At 33.7% G+C, this 17,580-nt stretch overlaps 1 pseudogene; it reads right to left on the minus strand.

Annotated features, from left to right (window-relative positions):
- Nucleotides 1–3,176: 3,176 nt before the first annotated feature.
- Nucleotides 3,177–3,292, minus strand: LOC118610399 (annotated as a pseudogene).
- Between the last annotated feature and the right edge of the window lie 14,288 nt (nucleotides 3,293–17,580).

Genomic DNA, 17,580 nt, shown 5'->3' on the forward strand with positions numbered 1-17,580 from the left:
AGTAGTGTTTTGGAACTTCAAAAGGCAGAAAGTCAATTCACACGGAGATGGAAAAGCAAAAGTTTGGTAAATAAAAGCTTGATGAGACATCTTTAACAATAGGACACAGAGAAGACTGATCAAATAGGCCTTGATAGGTTCCTCCCTGTCTATCACACACTAGTTCATATTAAACTACAATTATCTATGATGATAGCTCTTTTCTTGGAGCACGTCCTTGATCTCACATCTTTTAGGCAGTTAAGGGAAAGATCAAAGGTTTTTTCTGTCCTTGGTTTCTTAAAAATAACCAGCTTAAAATAATTAATACACCTAAAGGCATATTGGAGATGACAAACTCTGCTTCCCTTCAAAGGTAATCTGAGGATCTTTCTTGGGACTGTGGGTAAGTTCCATGTAGTGGATGCACACATGGATGATGAAGCAGTTGGACGTTAAAGATTAGCTGTGTACATGGTGACATGGATACATCCTAATAATAGTCCTTCAAAATAGATCTACATTCCGGTCTCCCTTTAGGTCCAAGCCATCATCATTACTGTGATAAGCTCTTTGCTTTCTTCTATCCTGGCCCCCAATAATCTATTCTCTCTACACTAGTCAGAGTGATCCTTTTAAAACAGACAATCTTGAACCTCACCTGAATCCTGTGATCCCAGAAAACAGTGAGGGTTTAACAAATCCACCCACTCTTTTGTGTTCCAGGCAATGGCTTACTGCAAAGAACTACCTTTCCCTTCCTTAAGTACCCTCCTGAGTACTGGCTGACCTCAGGAGAAACATTCCCTGATCACACCACTCTTCCACAGTTGGTTCTTTCTAGACTTGCCCAACCTGAGAGTTCCCTTTCTCTTATTACACTAATCTTTTTTTATATAAAGTCTTTCCTACCTAAATCCATGCTTTTTTGATTTGACAAAATACATCAGGTCACATCAGTCCTCTGCTCAAAATTCGCCCATGGCCTTCATTCATTCAGAGTGGAACTATTACCCTTGGGGAGATCTCAAATCCATCATTGCCCTGGTGGCACTGAGAGGCCCTTGGTTCTTTCTGCTGACAGAGTAAAGGATTACAGATCAGCGAGATTTAGGAAAAGTAAGATTTATTGAAAGTATGTTTCAAGAAAGAAACAGGCTATGCCAAAGAAGCCTGCAGCACATAGAATTAGGGAAGTAAACCTTATATTGTGGCTGTGATCAGAGGTTATAGGAGCAGTGCTGGATAATTGGTATGTGAGGTCATTTTGATTCACATTTGGCTATCATATAACCTTTTCCCTACTGCGCATGCAGTTACCCAAAATTCAGTCTGTTATAATTAGAGTCATGAACTTTCAGGCCTATTTTTGATATTATAATGATGGTATAATGAGGCCAAGGTTACAAGAAGGTTAGAGTAGTACTAACTGCACAAGCACTTGTGGCTGGACCAAACCAGTGGCTGTTTTATGTTTTTTTTTTTTTTTTTTTTACTCCTTTGTGCCTCAGGATGTAGGAGTAATTTCTAATTGTCAAATGGGTGTTTCTGGAGCTCCTAAGGGAGGTCTTTGGATGGGGCGTTCATTCCCTACTCACTCATGTCTCTCTCACTACCTAACGAAACCAAAGACATTAAAATGGTTGAAGGACAAACATTTATAAGCAGGTTTTTAAATTTTCATGTCACCCAACTGGATAAAATGTAGAGTTATTTTATTGTTTCATTTGAGAGTCTATATCAAGTTTGTGAATTTCTGTTATCACTATTTTGTTTACAATTTCTGGAGCTTTTGAAATGCCTCTTTTGATTTGTCCCTTATAGCAGATTTAAACATTAGAGATTTAGTCAAATAAGTTCTTCTTTCTTGATTTATATATTTTGTCTTTCAGTGGAGACTTTCTGGTCATTTTGATAGACTTCTCAAATGTTAACACTTTCCTTTAAAATCTGACTCAAAAGATTTCTAACATATTTGTTTCTGATGTTTTACCTTGTTTATTTATGAAACTTTATAAGTTGGTATTTTTAATTATGTTGCAATAAATATTAATGATAAAAATTGTTATTATAAAAGAAAAAGAACATCTTATTTATCAATGACAAAAGTAAGAATATATTTTTTCAGATAATTTGCTTCAAACACAATGAAAAGAAGGAAAAAGGAAAGGATTAATTAAGATCACATGGGCTTTCGGATTCTTGTTAATTATTTTCAGAGGTAACATTGATATCAATCTATACAGAGAAATGGTTGGTTGCTTTATCTTTATCAAAAAAAGTAAAGAGAAATAATTTTTTAGATAAGATCTAAGTTCCTTCCAATTTAGACTTCACAAATTAGAAAAAAGCGTAATTGATAATACTTCTGATCACATGTAATCTGATTTTACACATAGGTTAAATATTTGATGTACTGCTCTTCTACTCACACAAATTTTATTGTATAATTAAATACACAAAAACTCTTGACAAAGCTCTAATGGTAAACACTGAGGATGGCGAATAGATTTCTTTGTTACTCAGCCTAACATTGGGCATAAAAGTGCTACCCAATGCAGGTCTCCCAAATCTCAGAAATGCCACTCAACCTAAAAGTAGGTTAAAGGATAGGGAAAAGCAAATGACATCTATGGCGGTTTTCACAGTTTAGTCTGAGTAAGGGTCATCTGTTATTAATGGAGAGTTCTAATACATGCCAAAAATTCTAGAACACTTATAATTTAAAATGCTCCTGGAATCTATATTTTAAACCCATGTTATCTTGATGCAGATGATCTATCTACCGACTACTGAATTCATTAAAAAAAAATAATAATGGTATAGCATGTACTCTGATGAAAAGCAATGATTTTATATGCATTTAATTGTTTCTATACCTCCAGCTTTCATATGGGAAAAAGTTGGCAAAACAATACTGCTGAAATTGCAAATGGAATTTTATCTCAACAAATAGGTTTCACTAGTCAAAGCATTTGAAGAAATTTAACTAGCCATATTCACTGTAGTGCACTGAATGGTGGTTCTCAAAAAGATATGTCTATATTCTGAGCCTGTGAATATGACCTATGTGGAAAAAGGGTCTTTGCAGATATAATTAAGGATTTCAAAACGAAATTATCCTGGACCATCCAACTGAGCCTTAAATCCAATGATGGGTGTTTTATTTTATTTTTTAAATTTTTTATTATTATTTATGCCTACGGCACCTGGTCTTCCTAGGTAGTCTCCCATCGAAGTACTAACCAGGCCCAACCCTGCTTAGCTTCCAAGATCAGACATTGGGCTTGTTCAGGGTGGCATGGCCATAAACCATTGACCATGGCTCCACTGGGGTGTGAACCCAGGACCTTCTGTGTGTAAAGCAGATGTGCTAACTGCTACACTGTGGAACCACATCAGACAGGTGTTTTAATAAGAGGACAAAGAGTACAGACAGTGAGGAAAAGCCAAGTGAATATGCAAGCAGATTAGATTTATACAGACATAGGCCAGGGAATGCCTACAGCCACCAGAAGCTGGAAGAGGCGAGAAATAATTCTCCCATAGAGTCCTCTGAGAGAGCATGGACCCACTGATAAATACCTTGATTTTGGACTTCCAGCCTCTAGGATTATGAGAGAATGAATTTCTCCTGTTGTAAGCCCACCCAGTTTGTGGTAATTTGTACAGCAGCCTTAGGTAATTAATATATGCACGATATAAAAAGTCTATTTGGTAGAAACATATTAGCACTTTCTTACCCATATCTATTATATCATTCCTTCACTTATTTGCTTCTACACAATATTCTATGCAACAAGGGAGTAGGTATTTTACAAGTTGATCTGACTGGACCTCTAATTCCAAGCATGAAATAGAAAAATGAATAATAAAAATATAGGAAATAGTACATACATATAGACAGCAGATGAAACTGGATCAGAAATACTCTTTCCTTGAAAACAAATTAAAAATAGAAGAAAGCATGCAAAAAAACATAAAAGGACATAATCTAATGCCTAAACCTAAATAAATGGAGACCAACTTTTTAAAAAAGAATGATTATAGCATAACTTCCAGCTCCAACTCACACAAAGGCAGTACGAATTATTAAGTAACTACTGGAATCCTTCTCATCGATTCTCTTAACCTGCAGAGAATATACAGTAGGAATCTTTATGTTCTCCATTTAAGAATGAAAACTATAATAGTAGAGATTCCTTTTGAGAGAAACAAATGAAATGGGAGAGACAACTTTACTTGTCTTAGTAGAAAAACAGTACAATTTCCAGAATTGAAGGCCACTTTTAAGGAATTTTCTTAAACCCAAAGATCTTTCATATTAGCATTCAACACACCCAAAAGAAGTAAACTTAAGCCCACTGCACTTAACAAACAATAAAAGAGGCCCAGGTCATTCAACGAAGACTCATTAACACAGCTGATACTTTCCTCTCACAATCACTAAGATCCTCAGAGGGAAGCAAAAAAAATTAAAAATGCAAATAAAAGAGTCAAGGAGTATTCACCAGAATCTGTGGTTTTTCAACCAGTTTGCATATCCCTAACAGAGCTCCAAAAATTTCCAACAAACTTATAGGCATAGATAATATGAAGGTCTGTAGTCAAGACATCAAGCTGTTTTTCTTTTCTACTTCTTTTTCATTCTCCACTCTACCTCACCCCCTAAAAAAATTATCACGAATCTTATCATGGTACATTATCTTGGGACAGAAAATACCCCAGAGTGTTGAAGTGGAAATTGTAATTATGGATGCCAGTGAGGAACTCCATTAACCAAAAATCCATAAACTCAGTCTGTGGCCCAGGATTTTGGAAAAATTTATAGAAAATGCATAAGATAGAATATAAAAAACATTTTATTGGGTTAAAGAAGATAGCTTTAATTTTTAAAAAAAGTAGACAAAATTAAAATTATTTAATGAAGTTCATTAAATTCATTTAAATTCACTTTCCTAAAACTGAGAAAGAGACTAAATCTAAGGACTAGACAACATGTTTTTGCGACTCCAGTGATTTTCAATTCTTTGCTTTCCAAAAATTGAAGTTTTTATTAAGATGAAGTAGCTTTATTCCTTATAGGCCCTCCCACTTAAAACTGAAAAAAAAAAAAAAAGTCTGGATATAATACATCAAACAAACATAAAAAGACTCTGAAAGGTGGAAAGAGAATGGGCTACCTAAGGTCCTTGGTACCTGAGGACTAACCCTAGGGAGTCTTCTGGGTTTCATTACTGACTCTCATATATGCTAGACAAGGCACTGCAGAAGCCTCCAACCTAGAGCCGCTAACAGGTACAGACTGAAAAAAGCCCCAGGGAAAACCTGTTTCACCTGGTCAGAGCAACAGGAAAAAGGTGGCCTTATAACAGGAAATTTTTAGTTAATATTCACTCTACTCAATTAATGGGGAAAAAACTTATCACCATAATTATGATTTCAGCAGGACAATGCAGCAAGTTAAGGTTCTACCCTCACTTCATGCTCCTCATTTACCCCTCCCACTGATTGGGGGAGACTGAGCAAGAAGTTGATCTTTCATTCTCCACCTAGCAGAAGCAGGTAGTGCTCAGAGTTTCATCCCAGGGTAGTATTAATAAGATCCATTAGCAGAAGAAACAAAATTTGATAAGGTGGTACAAGGTGGGCTACTTGTCACCAATATGCTTCACCCCTTCCTCAGATACAGCAGCGTCCAATAGGGCCCTGAGCAAGGTGCTGAAAGTTAAGGCTAATATGTGCTCCACATTCTATCACCCCTGATATCAATGAGGGCTAATGAAGACCTGGATCTCCACAGCCACTTTCACCTGGCATCCACCCGGCAGAGGAAGTGGTGGGAGGTGGAACTCTTGGCACTTTGCTTCTCCTCCTTCCCTTAACTGACGTCAGCATAGGCTAGTAGAGACCTAAACTTCCTACTCACCTTGCAGAAACAAAGCAGTAAGAGTCCCCCCTTTGCTTACCTTCAATTGTTACATCAGGGCTCAGAAAGGATCCGATCTTATACCCTATCCTCAGTCTCTACCCCAGGAAGCCATGAGGTGGTACAAGTCAATTTCCCACTTCCTCTGGGAAAGAGAGGGGCACTGAATTTCCAGACACTCTTCTGCAAAAAAGATAGCATGAGTCAGTGAGTTGAATATACACACCCACTCATCTCTCATCTCTCATGCTACACTTCGAAGGAGAACCACATGCTAAAAAAAAAAAAAAAAAAAAAAAAAAAAAAAAAAAAAAAAAAAAAAAAAAAAAAAAAAAAAAAAAAAGAAGACTGAATAGAATCTAGTATCATACTATCCAAAATGTGCAGTAAGCAATGGAAAAATCACTTTTCATACCAAGAACCAAGACATGAAAGAGAAAAGACAGTCAACAGAGACCAACTTGGAGGTGCATCAGAGATTGGAATGATCTGACGATGATTTTAAAGAAACCATTATTAAAAACCTTCAATAAGAAATTAAGAATTCTCTGGAAACAAAGAAATTGAAAAAAATCTAATCTAGCTGTCAGCTGGTAAATTATTAAAAGTAATTTTTCATAATAGATCATTATATGACTTTTTGGCACATAGATCATCATATGATGCTTGGATGGAGTTCAAATAATTAAGTAACACTTCTATAATAAAATTTCTTCCTATCTATTTATTTATATGAACAAATTTTCTCAGAGCTTACAGACTTAAAGGGAAAAAGTAGGAATAGATTGATGTTAAACAATTTCTCATTCATCCATTGAAAAATGTTCATTCTCAAGTAATAAAACTAATTAGGAAAAAATAAAGCCTCTTAAATTTATTAGAAGGCTCAATTCTAGAAATATTTATTGCAATATTTAATAATCAAACTTCATAATATATCATTTTGCACAGGTGTATACTAATAGATATTGTAATGAAAATTTATACAGAATAACTTTTAACACATAGGCAACAAGATCATTTCATTGCATGAACTAATTGTTATAAAAAATACAATAGAGCAAAAAATAAACTATTTCCAAACATAAAATATACTATTTTAAGATAGTGTTGTATGGAAGAATTGAAATGGGTATATGAGTTTAAAGAAAAAAATGATATAAAATTTTCGATTGATAAAAATGAGATCTCATTTCTTAGATGAATAATGTTGGGTATCAAATTGTGTATATTTAAATTCTGTTGGACACATTTAAATTTTTTTCTGAAACAATTTTATTCAAGATTTATAATATTTTATAAGTAACATTATATGAAAAATTTTAGAAATCAAGTTTAAAAAATATAAAGGAATTGATAACTTTCAAAAAAATTTTAAAAATGTGGAGATCAATTTCATGAGCACTGCCTTTATTTCATAAGTAAAAAGCAAGGGCTTAGAAACTTTTGAACATAGGAAATGGGGCATGATGGGAACATCATATATAAACCCACATTGTGGAAGGAAGAAAAGGAGAAAGACATAGAGCAAGAGAGGAAGGAAGAAAAGTAATTGCAAACTATTTGCATTCTGCTAAAGGTGCCAAGCACTATTCTAGGATATCATATAGTCATCTACATAACCTGTTATGTAGGTATCAATTTGGGCTTCCTATTAAAAATTAGAACATTTTGGCACAGAGTTAACGTGTATAATTCATTAAGTACTGGAGTTGGTTTCGAACATAGGCTATTTCACTCTGAAATCTGTGCTCTGAATCACTGTTATGTGCACACAGGATTCAAGGCAAGAAAAACAGTAGAGATTACATACTAGTAGGGAATATATCATAAATAAATGAATATAGTATGTGATTTTAGGTAATGATAAGTGTTAAAGAAGTAAAGTAGGATAATGTATTAGAGAATGAGTAATTGACAGAAGGTATTATTTTTGATGGTGGATCTGAAAAAAAAAACCCTTTTTATTTTAAACTTAAATTGAGAGAGCAAGCCTTGTGAATATCTGCAAAAACAAACAAACAAACAAACAAACAAAAACAGTAACTTTAAATGTTTGTAACCCTTTCAAAAACCTTAAAACACAACACAGGGAAAAGAAATCATATTGAAGGAAAATAGATCTTAAGTGTTCTCGCCACGGCAAAAAAAAAAAAAAAAAAAAAGGTATGTCAGGTATTGGGTGTGTTAATTAACTTGATTGTGGAAATCATTTCACAACGTATATGTATATCAAATCATCATGCTGTACACCTTAAAAATACACAATTTTTATTTGTCAATTATACCGCAATAAAGCCTATGGGGGAGAAGAAATGAAAAAAAAATCATATCACAGGTGTTCCATTTTGGGTTTCCGCACTTGGAATCTCACCTTCCATCCCAAGCCCTCAATCAACTTACTGCTTTTGAAACAGTCCAGTGGTATCCCTACTTTTTGATGAACTCAATAGTCTTCATTTAATGTTTGCATATCAGTAATATAGAAATATATATTAATATATTTCATTTAATAAAAAAGAAGGAAGAAAGAGGAACAGCTTTGGTAATCATTCAGAAAGGTAACATAGAACTCAGCCCTAAATTCAGAATTTCTATTTTCGTATTAATTATTTTAATATTTTATAATTAAATTCCATGAAAATGAACTCTACAGACATCTGAATGATAAAATAAGTGTATTATAGGTCGTAATTTTTGTGTCTATGAATTGTTTATGTTTTTGATGTTTTATTTTTTCTGAGTTTCTATATATATTTGACTGTTTTTAAAGACTAATTTGTAAGCATGAATGTTTTGTATGTTTTCTAAGTTTGTAAATTTTGAGCTCCTAGCCTCTTAAAAACATATTCATCAATTGTTCATAAGAAAAACAAGAAAACAAGTCAAAAATCATTTATAGATACTATATTTTTTTCTGAGTATGCTGTATAATTAATAAAATGATAACATACAATTTATTCTTGTTGATTGTTTTGTTACCAGATCCCAATATTTGAGTCCATCTGCCTACGTGCACTGGCCCAAAAGAAATGTGAGAGCAGGAGTTTGCAGCATAGAAAGGAGATTTATTAGAGGACTGGCCAGTCGGGAGTGCATGCAAGCTGATGCTCTGAAAGACCCTACCCCTGATGGTATGGAGTTTACAGATTATATAAGACAAAATCACAAGACATTGTGGGTTAGGGGTTTAGAGTTGTGCTGGGAGCTGATTGGTCAGAGGTGAGGTAAGGGTAATAAATCATTTCTTCAGGTCCTGAGGACAGTTCTGAGATCTTTTCCTGCGACCCTCTGTTGGGTCTAATGGGAAAATAATCAGGGATGCATTCCACCTTTGGGCACAGGAGCTGAAACAAAATTTAGGTCATAATATTATCTTTAGCCTGCCAGAGATACAGACCTTATGACAATTAGTTCAGGTCTGGGCTGTTGTCTTCTGCTGCCTTGGGGATCTGATTATCTGAGGGAAAGGCTACATCTATGAGGGGTGTAGAGAGAGAGAGTTTCTAGAGCGAAGATGCAAAGTTAAATTTAATCAAAGTAATAAAAACTGTTGGTTTCAGTCCTGAGATATAAATGATAACAGTTTCATGTATAATTGACTTTATACTTTTAGTAAAGGCTTGAAGGAGTGAGATATAAAACGTAAATATTGAGGTCTTCCAGAAAAAGTAAGAGATCCGCATTTGCAAAATTATTTTTATTTATTTGTTTTCTTAGGTGTCTCTCTTTTCTAAATTCATCTAAAAACATAAAAAAAACCCAATATTAACAGCTAACACCTAAGAGCTCATTACTTGTTAACCTATTTAATACCCAAATGTGCTTTGTTTTTCTCACACATGATTGACAGAAATGAATAGAAAGTTAATTTTCTCTACCCATGTAGTGAGGGTTATAGACCTTAGATGTTTAAGTTTTGAGGTGCTCAAGAAGACAGTAAACGGCATTATTTTCAAAGATCTGATATCTTCGAGGGCGATATACCAAGATTTCTCAAAATAGGGAACAAATGTGCATGATTTACGTGAAAGAGTGAGTGTGACTTTTGAGAGAGAATTTGTCAGACACCGAGAAAAGCAGGGGCATGGGTTCCCAGGTGACAAAACTTGGAAATTCTTGGATGATTTGCAGTGATGATGGCAAAGTCCATAAGTGGACTTGGCCTTTGTACCCGGGATGAACAAGCCATTAACTACAGCAGCCTTAGCACCACCACCCCCAGCTGCCATCCTCAAAGTACCATAAAGCTGAGTATATTTTTCCATTTGAGTAATTTCAAAATTATTTTTGTGGGAGTAGCCAGTCAATATTTCTTTTCGATGAGTTTTGGGGTTTTGAAATTATCATTCCTTAGATGTTATTTTTTTTTATTTAATCTTATCTTTTTCTTTTATCTGTTCATTTTTAAATGTGCCTTCTAAACATATGTCTTAGGGAAAATTTTAGCATCTTGACCTCATCATGTGAGATAATTATTACTTTTTATTTTGTCCTATTGATTCATTAGATACTGTCTTTCATTTAAAACACTCTATGTTGAAGAATTTGATTTTTTCTTTTTTTTATGAGGTTTGAAATCATCAAAGTTAATAGTTTATTTAGTGTTTTACGTATAAACTTAAAGAATTCCCTGAGAGTTATGAAGTTAATTCTAACTCAGCAATTTAGTTTGCAAAGACATGTAATTTACTATAAAGTTTGTAAAGGCGTGTCATCAGAGATGCTGGATTATCTCGAGTCTTGAACTTGCTTGTTTAAAAGCCTTGTCTAAAGAGATCTTGATTTTTGCTTCCTGCAGGACATTTTTGGACTTCATTCAAATTGATGCTGATAAATAGATTATCAGAGAAAGGTAGCAACATAACAGATATCTGCAATGACAGCTAAGCAATAGATATATGATAGCAAAATAGCCTATGAATTTGAAAATTAGAATATCTATTTCCAAGTGCATCACTTTATCCAAAGCTGGCTGCTTGTGGTACAGTTTTGCCTGCTAAATTCTCCACATTTTGAAACCTGTTTTACTTCTTGGATGTAAAGCATTTTTGCTTAGTATTGCAATATTGTGTGTTTTGTCCTAGTTGTATAGTAATGTTTCAGTCTATCATACAGCTTTAGCTACCTAAATCATACAGCTATGAAGACTTGCCTTTGTTTCTGTTATACTGTTTTTCATTTTTGTATTGAGTATTAAGTACCGATGAAAAAATGTCACTTCTGTCTTTAAGGCCGTTTTGTAATATATATAAGGACTGGAATTTTGTTTTTAAAGAAAAACATTCAAGTATGACAATAATAACATCTACATTTTTACCACTCAAAATACTGTTTAGTAGTTGAAACAAACTGTCATTTAATAAAGTAAACAAAATGTGTTGTGCTCTTTATAAAAAAGAGATATAAGTAACCAAAACTCCATTTTAAAAAATGGGAGACCTGGACACAGCATTCTTAAATAACCGGCTAAAATCACACCATCCAATCTTGTGCCCTTTACAGAATGATTCATTTTCCTCCTTAAAATGCTTCAACATAATTATGAAAATACAATCATGAACATGTGCTTCAACATAGAAATGACATAATACAAATGTTCTATACTGATACCAGAATTTATTTTATAGTTTTCACACATAAGCCACTATTGTTCAAGGTTTTAAAAAAAACAACAAAAATAACAAAACGAACAAACAGAAAGGCCCAGTTTATGTCTCCCAGGCATTTGATAACAATTGTTGAAAAAACATATTATAATGTTATGAAAAGTGGAATTGGAGATATATGTGGTAGTCTGAGTAAATGGCCCTCTTAAGATGCCAACATCTTACTCCTTGTAATCTATGACTATGCTCATCTACAGTAGTTTCCCCTTATCCACGGGAGATACATTTGAAGACAACTAGTGGATGCCTGAAACCATGGATAGTACAGAACCTTATATATACTATGGTTTTTCCTATGCACACATACCTATGATAAAGTTTAATTTATAAATTATATATAGTAAGAGGTTAACTAATAATAAATAAAACAATAATAACAATATACTATAATAAAAGTTATGTGAATTTTCTCTCTCTCTCTCCCCTCCCCCCTTTTCTCTCATATATCTGTTCTGATAACCAAGTCAGCTACTAAGTGCCTAATGGTTGGGGAACATGTAAGCATGGATACTCTGGACTAAGGGATGATTCACATCCTGGAAGGGATCCAGCAAAACATCACAAGGTTTTATCATGTTACTCAGAACAGTGCACAATTTAAAATTTATCAATTGTTTATTTCTGGAATTTTCCATTTACTATATCAGAGTATGGTTGACTGAGGGTAACTGCAACTATGGAAAGTGAAAATGCTGATAAGGGGGGACTACTGTACATCACAAAAGGAACTTTATAAATGTGACTACATTAGAATTTTGAGAGAGAGATTATATTGAATTATCTATATGGGCCCATGGATGTAATCACTAGTGTCCTTAGAGTACTACAGCAAAAGAAAAGGCGATGGAATGATGAAAACAGAAATTGGAATAGTAATAGTGCCTAGAAATAAATAACCTCCCATCTTGAAGAAAAAGAAAATCTAACAAATTATAGAAAAGAACTATCTTCAAATATTACACAAGAAACAGACAGCACAAGATGAAAGAAGTTCTGTTCTGGAGATGCTGCTTTTAGGTCACGGCACATTGTAAATATGATACAAGTATCTTTGTAATTCTCCACTCCAATATTTTACTATGCATTGCGTCCTTCATCAGACATTAAACTTTTGAGGGATTTGTTGTTGTTGTTGTTGTTGCTTATTTTTGTAAGTCTACAACTATTATCTAGCATAAAGTAGGTAGTTGATGTATTTTTTCCCCAATTTTTTGTGTCAAAATATATATAATAAAGTTTACCACCTTAACCACATAGTGTAGAGTCCAGTAGCATTACGCACATTTATAATGGTGTGTGACCATCCCTGATATCCATCTCCAGAACTTTTTTATCTTATAAAACTGAAACTCTATACCCATTAAACAATAACTCTCCATTCTTCTCTCCCCCAGCCACTGGCAACCACCATTCTACCATCTATCTCCATGATTTTGACTACTCGAAATTCTTCATATAAGTGGAACCATATAGTATTTGTCTTTGTGTGACTGGCTTATTTCAATGAGCATTACATTCTTAAGATTCATTTATGTCGTAGCATATATATAGTAATTTCTTTTCTTTTTAAGGCTGAATAATATCCAGTCCTATGTATATGTCACTTTTTACCTATCCAGTCATGTCAATGGACACTTAGGTTGCTTCTATGTTTTATCTGTTATGAATAATGCTACTGTGAACACGAATGTACACATATCTCGTTCATAACCTGCTTTCGATTCTTTTGGTTATATATGCAGAAGTAAAACTGCTGGGTAATATGGTAATTTTATTTTTAATTTTTGAGGAACTGCCGTACTGTTTTCTACAGTGGCTGCACCAACTTACATTCTAACCAACAGTGTTCAAGGATTCCATTTACTCCACATCTCACGTGCACGTAATATTTTCTGATTTTTGATAGTACATCCTACTAGGTGTGAGGTGGCATCTCATTTGCATTTCCCTAATGATTACTGCTGTCGAGCATCTTTTTGTATACTTAGCCATTTTTATATTTGCTTTGGAGAAATATCTGTTCAAGCCCTTTGCCAATTTTTGAATCAGGTTGTTTTTGTTTTTCTTTCTTTGTTTCTTTGTTTCTTTGTTTGTTTGTTTGTTTCTCTCTCTCTCTCTCTCTCTCTCTTTCTTTCTTTCTTTCTTTCTTTCTTTCTTTCTTTCTTTCTTTCTCTTTCTCTTTGTTTCTTTCTTTCAGTTAGTCAGTACATTTTTAATGAATGAATAAAGATGAAGAGAATCCTTGAAGATTTAAAGAAATACTAGAGAGACAGGTTAAAATGTAAACATATTCAGTGGTATTTGGTTTTGGGTCTTAAATGCTAAATAATGGTTGCTTAGGAAAGAGGCATTTGGAAAAGAGAGAGAATGGCTTTCTACAAGAGTTGCAAGTTTTAAGGAAGCTTCAAAATTTCCTACACCAGCTAGAATCAGGGCAAGAAACCTCTAGATATGTGCTTATCTTAAAAGCTTTGTTGATATTTTTCGTACAACTAACAGTTTTACAGTTTGGTTATAAGTAATCAAACTATATATGTTTACTTTTCTACTAAGGGAATTATATTTTTTCATTTTTGTTATCCATTTCATTGTCTAGGTTATGTGTGTATGTAATACTAGTGGTTTCATTTTTCTATTTGTTTTGTTACCGAGTCTTAGGAATTCTTAACACGTTTTAGAGTTAGTTAGTCCTTTATTCTCTCTCTTTTTTTTAGAAAAACTGTTTTTGTTTTTGTTTTCTTCAGCTTTACTACCTCTATCTAAAATTTATTTTTATTTATTCTAATAATCCATTGGTTTCTTTAAATAGTACTTCTCATTTGTTTTGCAATTAACTTTTATCTCCTAAATATTTTTTGCCTTATAATTTCTCTATTCTCTTGCTGAAACTCTGTTTTAAACTTGTATTAGTAAATTTCTTCTTCCAGAAATGATGGCAGACAAGGTTATATCTACTGTACTTCTTGCTTATACTGGATCTCACTAATGATATTTTTGACTGCGTGTCAGTATTGGTCACTCTCCTTAAAACTTATTTATAGGCGTTCTTTGTGCCTAGGATAAAGGATCTTCGCCCAGAAAGGATTTATGTTCGACTCTTCCATGCAGCTGTGCACAAAATCAATTGAGAGCCACCTCAAACAAAGTGTGGCTTTAACTATCAAACTTACCTGAGCTATTGATATCTGCTAGAGGACTGGTGACAGAGCTGTGGCAACAATTTCTCAGGGACTTTGTTTTTACCTTTCTTATTATATTTCTGGTCCATTTCACACCAAAGAAAATAATAGCACAAAGCAAAACAAGCAAACAAAGAAGAGAATTAACAGAAAGTTCTTTCCCATAGAGTACTGCAGTCAAGCTCCATGGTGGCAGGTGTATATTAGGTTCACACTTATACTGAGTGTGTAGCCCTCTGAGTTCCTAGCTACATGTGGTGAAGATTTCCGTTAATCTTCCCTCCTGGGTTAGCATCAGGCCTTGATTTCATATCTTCTCACTTTGTTAAACACACACACACACACACACACACACACACACACACACACACACTTTCCTTTATCAGTAGATGTTCTCAGGGCAAAAGTAATAGAGGTAAAAGTGTAAAAGTAAAAGTGTAAAAGTAATTACACTCACTTTAATGGATTTGTGCTGACCCCAAAACTGAATCTGGAAATTTCCTACAATCCTTTCAATGTAATTAATTTGATATGTAAAGAAAATATATTTTTCTCAGAATTTTTAATGAACTCAGCCTACCATTATGAAAATATACTTCTATCATTTCTTTCATATTTTATTTGGCTAAACAAAGAAAAATTAATTGATCTTTATAAAAGAAATTATAATGAATAAATGAATAAATGAATAAATAAATATGTGTTCATACATATATGTACACATATCTTTAACTTTTCCCCAACCCTTGTTATTTTAATTAGATTTATGAAATAGTATGTTTCTTTCTTTATATTAGGAAATACTACTTTCCAAAGAAGTACAAGAGCTTTAACTCACTGTCTGATTTTCCTTGAAACTCTGATTTGAACTGAGTCCTTTTGTTGAAGCCTCAGTTTTCTCTCGTGCCTCTGTCCATTAACTGCCTCCTTAGCAAGCCGGTGTTAATGCCTGGTATTTAAAAAGCTCTTCCTTCTAAAGAGTGCACTGGGTATGATCTGTCACCCAGGAACAACACAGTTGTTGGCCATTAGTGATAGAGAAGCAATAGGATGACTTGACTTATGGTAAGAAATGAATATTTTCCAGTTTGAAAGCTAAATGACATTTTTTCAACCATATTGCCCAGAAAAAATTTATTTTGTCATCATTACCTGTGCAATACTTTTATTATTTCTCCTATACTCTAACGCAAGCTTTCCTTCCCTATCACATCTCATTAATTGAACTCCATGTGCCAATATCAGCATTATAATTTCATTGTCATTATCATATGTATATTAAGAAGTATTTAAAGATTTATTGGGTGGTTCCTTGGTTATCTGGATTCTTAATGTGAAAGTTTAAAAAATATTTAGAAAAACCTTGTTCCTGCTAGAGTTAAATGTGACATGTCTTTGAATATGATTTAATTTATATATTCATTTGGAGTAACATGCTGAAGCTCTCAATTCATACATATTCTGATAACATCCACAGATACTCTGAACATCATTAGACACAATGCTAGTATACATATTTTTATTGAATAAAATATATATTCTGTAGTCTTCCACTAGTCACTTTGAACTATTGGTATATTACCTATTATAAAAAAATAATCTTATTATTGATCTGTTTGGTGTTGCTGTTTTATTGCTTGTGAAAAGATTGTTCTATGGAACCAGGGCTATATAAATTGTCTCTCTTTATTTTAGTCCACTTCTGAAGAGCTAAGATTTCCATTACTTTCATTTTAACAATGATTATTTTTTGAAAAATACACATACACACAGGTACATCCTTTGTTCAATCTTTGATGTCTTCGTGACAGTGAAATTACTTAAAAAGAGAAACAAATCATTTAGCAATATTCCAAAGTGACACAGTGCTCTCAAGAAAACTCCCCTTGATTAAGGCTAACAGTTATTCTGCCCCATAATGACTGGTGACTATAAAAGAGAGACACACTATATCTGGAGAAGAGCAATATAAAATAATTGGCTTCGAGCCAACCTAAGCCGCTGCATGCCATCAACCTCTTCACATTTGGATCCAAATTAAAATCTAATTTAGAGAGCATTTAAATTAAAAAAGCACACTTAATTCCTTCAATTTGCAAAACTATTCCATTCCATTAGGCAACTAATTTCTACCTGTCAGATTTGGAATGAAAGTGGTCTCTCTCAGGAGGAAACGTTTCACTTGTTGTAATTAGGTGTGGGGAGCCTGTGACTATGCCTGTGCTTTGATAGCTGCTTGTGTTGAACTCTCCAAGCTTATGAACCCTTGGGTAAACTCCATTGAAGTGTCAGCTTCAATACTTGCCTAATAGGAAAGCTAAAATGAGGTTACATATTTCATAATTAAATAACACAACTACTTTAATTTTTATTAGAGAATCATGAAAGGTTCCAAGAGCATAAAATCCAAGAGCATAAATTCCTTTGTTGATCTATTATTCTAATAAGCTCCTGAAGAAAATCTAAATAGGTCTTGATTACAATTAGATAAAAGCCAGAGAGTTCATGTGTTCAACAATATCAAAGTATGGACAAAAAATTAGCAAGCAGGATGAACTGTGTTATGTCAAGCTCTTTTCTTTGATACTATTCTTGACCTGTGCAAAGATAGTATTTTGACTTGTGTAAAGTGGCGTGTTATTGTGTGGAAGCCTTATGCTGGAAGTCATGAGTCCCAAGCCTCACCACTCACTGGCTGTGAGACCTTGGCCAAACCACTTGACCTCACTTATCTTCACTATTCTGTCATCTACAAAGTAATTTTTTCGCTTCAAATTCATCAGAGACTTAACATTTTATAGATATAGGTGGTTGAATGCTTTTC

The sequence above is a fragment of the Rousettus aegyptiacus genome, unplaced genomic scaffold (genome assembly GCF_014176215.1).
Source record: "Rousettus aegyptiacus isolate mRouAeg1 unplaced genomic scaffold, mRouAeg1.p scaffold_m13_p_12, whole genome shotgun sequence".
NCBI lineage: Eukaryota > Metazoa > Chordata > Mammalia > Chiroptera > Pteropodidae > Rousettus > Rousettus aegyptiacus.